Here is a 5,078-nt window from a genome sequence, read left to right as displayed (position 1 = left end):
TCTCAAAAAAAAAAACAAAAAACCATACAATCATCTCAATAGTGAAAGCACTTGATCAAATTTGGCACCACTTTATAGGGAAAAATTCTCAACAAACAGGTATAGAAGGAACATAATCTCAAAATAATAGAAGCCATATATGACAAACCCATATATTGAATTGGGAGAGTTCACAGCTTTACCCCTAAGAACCAGAACAAGACAAGGATGCCCACTGTTATCACTTCTATCCAACATATTAATGATACTGGAAGTCCCAGCCAGAGCAATCAGGCATGAGAAAGAAAAAAATGAAATCCAAATTGGAAAAGAGAAAGTCAAACTATCCTTAAATGCTGATAATATGATTTTATCTCTAGAAAACCCTAAGGACTCCTCCAAAAGAATCCTAAAATTGATAAATAAATTCAGTAAATTCTCAGGTTACAAAATTAATGTACACAATTGGTAGCATTTCTTTTTCTTTTTTAATTTTTAATTTTTTTAGAGACAGAGTCTCACTTTATTGCCCTTGGTTGAGTGCTGTGGATTCACAGCTCACAGCAACCTCCAACTCCTGGGCTTAGGCAATTCTCTTGCCTCAGCCTTCCAAGTATCTGGGACTATAGGCGCCTGCCAGAATGCCTGGCTATTTTTTTGTTGCAGTTAGGCTGGGGCCGGGTTTGAACCTGCCACCCTTGGTATATGGGGCTGGCACCCTACCCACTGAGCCACAGGCTCCGCTCAGCATTTCTTACACTAATAATAGTCAAGCTGAGATCTTAATACTATTTATAATAGCTGCCAAGAAAATACCTAGGAATATACTTAACCAAGGAGGTGAAAGATCTCTACAAGGAAAACTACAAAATACTGATGAAAAAAAATCTTAGATAACACAAACGAATGGAAAAACACCCCATGCTCATGGATTAGAAGGATCAACATTGTTAAAATGTCCACACTGCCCAAAGTGATTTACAAATTCAAGGTAATTTCCATCAAAATACCAATATCACTTTCCCTAGACATGGAAAAAACAATCCTAAACTTCATATGGTACTGAAAAAGAGCCCTAATTGCCAAAGTAATCTTTACCAAAAAAGAACAAATCTGGAGGTATCATATTACCAGACTTCAAATTATACTACAAGGCTACAGTAGCCAAAGCAGCATGGTTGGTACTGGTAGAAAGGTAGACACATGGATCAATGGAACAGAATAGAGAACCCAGACATAAAACCATACAGCTACAACCAACTGATTTTCAATGAAGAAGACAAAAACATACACTGAGGAAAGGATACCCTATTCAATAAATAATGCAAGGAAAATTAGAGAGGCACATGCAGAGGAATGAAACTGAAAACCTATTCAGTAAGTCACCACATACAAAAATTAACTCAAGATGGATTGAAGACTTAAATGTAAAACCTAAAACCTGAAAGCATAGGAAAAACTCTTCCAGACATTTGCCTATGTAAAGAATTTATGAATAAGAGCCCTACAGCAAATATAGCAACAACAAAAATAAATAAATGGGACTTCAACTAAAGAATTTCTGCATAGCAAAGAAATTAATCAATAGACTAGACAGCTAATAGAATGGGAGAAAATATTTTCACAAACTACATATTCCACAAAGGACTAATATCCAGAATACACAAAGAACTCAAACAAATCAGCAAGAAAAAAAAATAATCCCATCAAAAAGTGGGAAAAAGACATGAACAGATTTTTTTCGAAAGAACACATGCAGCTGGGTGAAGCTTCAAGCCCAATGGAGATGTTTGACCTGGCCAAGCTGCCTGAGCTGCTTAAAATTGATTACTGTAGGCTCTTTCCCTACGCTCAGTACTATCGCTGGCTCAACTATGGAGGAGTGATAAAGAATTACTTTTGAAACTGTGAATTTTCCTTCACATTGAAAAATGATATTTATATTCGCTACCAACCCTTCAGCAACCAGAAGAATCTGGAAAAGGAGATACAGAAAATGAATCCATACAAGATTGATATAGGTGCCGTATATTCCCCCAAACCCAGTCAACACAATACAGTGAAGCTGGGGGTTTTCCAGGCTCAGGAAAAAGAACTGATGTTTGATATTGACATGACAGACTGATGATGTGAGATGTTGCAGTTCTGCAGATATATGCTCTAAGTGCTGGACCTTCATGACAATGGCCATAAACATCATCAACCAGACACTGAAGGAGGACTTTGGATTTAAGCATCGTCTCTGGGTGTATTCTGGAAGGAGAGGTGTTCATTGTTGGGTCTGTGATGAAAGAGCTAGAAATTTGTCCTCTACTGTATGTTCTGGAATAGTTGAGTATTTGAGTCTTGTAAAGGGTGGTCAAGATGTTAGAAAGAAAGTTCACCTGTGAAAAAATTTGCCCTTTTGTCAGAAGATCTGTAAACATAATTAAGAAATACTTTGTAAAATATGCCTTGGCTGATCAAGATAGTCTTGAAAATAAAGAAAGCTGGGATAAGGTTTTAGCTCTTGTTCCCAAAACAATTCATGATGAACTGCAACAAAACTTCCAAAAGTCTCACAATTCACATCAGTGTTGGGAGCATTTGAAGAAAGCAGTTAACAAATACCAGAGTTAACATGAAAAATGAAAAATGTGGCCCCTGGCTATGGGAGATTATAGTCCAGTACTGTTTTCCATGGTTGGATATCAATGTTACCAAAGGAATCAATCATGTAGTGAAGACCCCTTTTAGAGTTCATCCTAAAACAGGTTGCATTTCTGTGCCTATTGATTTGCAGAAAGTAGATCAGTTTGATCCATTTACTGTTCCAATCATAAGCTCTATCAACTCTATCTGCCATGAATTGGATGCCTGTTCCACTAATGAAGAGGACGTTGAGGAGAATGAAGCTGAATCTGATACCAACCGTAGAACCAGAGATTGTTAAGAAGACCAGTCTAGCACCTTATGTGAAAGTCTTTGAACAGTTTCTGGAAAATATGGACGTATCCTGAAAAGGAGGACTTCTCAAGAAGAGTGATTTACAGAAAGATTTCTGAAGATAACAACTCCCTTCAAACTAATGTGGATATCTTCTACCTTTAATCAAGACTCAAATACTTCTTCACAACACACCTAAGAGCCTCTCGTGACACTCCTGTGTGCTATGGCACACGAGTTGAAAATCACCGAAATAGTGCATCTGCTTCTGCCCTGTGTACTTACTTCTTGTATCTTTGGATACATAAATAAATAACTTATAGGTTTGGGAGCAAAAAAAAAAAAAAAAAGAATCAAATACTTCTAGAACCACTTAATACAGGAGAACCACGTATGTGTGTTAATGCTAAAGTAAAAATATCTTTTCTTGAAAAATAATTGATTTGAAAAGATTTCCTGAGACCACCAAAGGAGAGTACCAAGATACTTAGAGCAACAAAAATAAGTGGATTGCAGATAATGTTGTAAAATTTAATATTATACCAAGATAATTCTAAGACTTCTGATATACTCAGTTCTACCAGTTGCTGTATATAGAGGCAAGTGAGCAGTTAATATGCCCAAGACGGTTGGCTCTGCTCACTGGACATAAGCTCCATATATCTGGGTGAATTGGAGCTTAGTCACTTAATTATACCTGGAGCATACATTCAGTCACTTCCTAGTTTTGCTTGCTGATATTTTTATTGGTCAGACCACATTCTACTGCCAACCTTTAAAAATCATTTTAAATTAAGCATCTAAAACAACCCAACTTCAAAAGATATGCGTTAATAGATTGACAACACCAGGCCTCCTAGGAGTGCAACTGCTACAACTGTGAACCTACCTTTACCCTCAGATAGTGATTAGTCTACTGTGAAGCAGCTTAGTAAAAAATAACCAACTTCACCAAAATATAACCTGTTACTTGTCAAAACACTTGGACTTTTTGCATACTTAGGTCCTTAAATTTTAAAATTTTTTCTTCTGTGTGTGATTTTGTGTGGATTCTAATGTGTCAGATTTCTCTTGCCTGCTTTTACAACTAAGCTAAACAAAACAGTCACTGTACTTCACATTCTGTCTTCTCAGAAGGATTGAGATAGAAGCTGTCAAGCTGGTGGTTTTCCTTGACTTAGTGAAAATTTTCCTGCCTTGGCACGTCTATCTACATTGCTTCTTTTTTTATCTTTTGGTTTATATAAGACAGACTCTGTTAGCAGCCAACACATCAAAATGCTTTGTATTTCTTCCTCTTTTCCTATTGTTTAAGAAAAATATTAAAGGCAAATATGAAAGTAAAAAAAATAAGAACATATGCAAATGACTAGCAAGCATATGAAAAATGTTCAACATCACTAATCATCTGGAAAATCCAAATTAAAAACCACAATGAAAGGTTGCCTTGTCAGAATGGTCATCATTAATAAGTCAAAAAATAATAGATGTTGGTGTGGGTATGGATGTGGTAAAAAGGTAACACTGTGTGCTATTGGTAGGAATGTAAATTAGCACAACCTCTATGGAAAACAGTATAGAAATTCCTCAAAGAACTAGAGTAGACTTACCATTACATCCAGAAATTTCACTACTGGGTATCTACTCAAAGGACAAGAAGTCATTATATCAAAAAGACACCTGCACCCAAATGTTTATCAAAGCACATTTCATGATTACAAATCTATGGAATCAACTAAAGTGCTCAACTCTTGATGAGAGGATAAAAACATTGTACTCCCTACATCTACTGAAATAATAATAATAATGTCAATCACAAGTTTTGTTGAAGTTAGCTGACAGGCCAGCTGCTAACAATGACAGTACAGAAAATGATTATCCATGACATAGAACTCCTAAGTTTGTGTTGTAGAAACAGGGGAGGGAAACACCAAGGCTAGTGTTGATGACTTTCAGAATGAAAGGACAAGGAGAACACATTTTAGGGGCTGCTAGTTGACTTTGTGCAGAAATCTTTTGTTGCTTCCAGACGACAATTTGAAAAGCCATGGGTGGTGCCTGTGGCTCAGCGAGTAGGGTGCTGGCCCCATATACCGAGGGTGGCGGGTTCAAACCTGGCCCTGGCCAAACGGGGCATAGTGGCAGGCTCCTGTAGTCCCAGCTATTTGGGAGGC

The 5,078-nt window shown here is 37.0% G+C and overlaps 1 pseudogene; it reads left to right on the top strand.

Annotated features, from left to right (window-relative positions):
- The first annotated feature begins 1,759 nt into the window (after positions 1 to 1,759).
- Positions 1,760 to 3,023, top strand: LOC100958769 (annotated as a pseudogene).
- Positions 3,024 to 5,078: the final 2,055 nt, after the last annotated feature.

This window comes from Otolemur garnettii, unplaced genomic scaffold (genome assembly GCF_000181295.1).
Source record: "Otolemur garnettii isolate 467f Iridium unplaced genomic scaffold, OtoGar3 scaffold00187, whole genome shotgun sequence".
Lineage (NCBI taxonomy): Eukaryota > Metazoa > Chordata > Mammalia > Primates > Galagidae > Otolemur > Otolemur garnettii.
The sequence above is the reverse complement of the archived record's forward strand: the minus strand, read 5'-3'. Positions and strand labels throughout refer to the sequence as shown.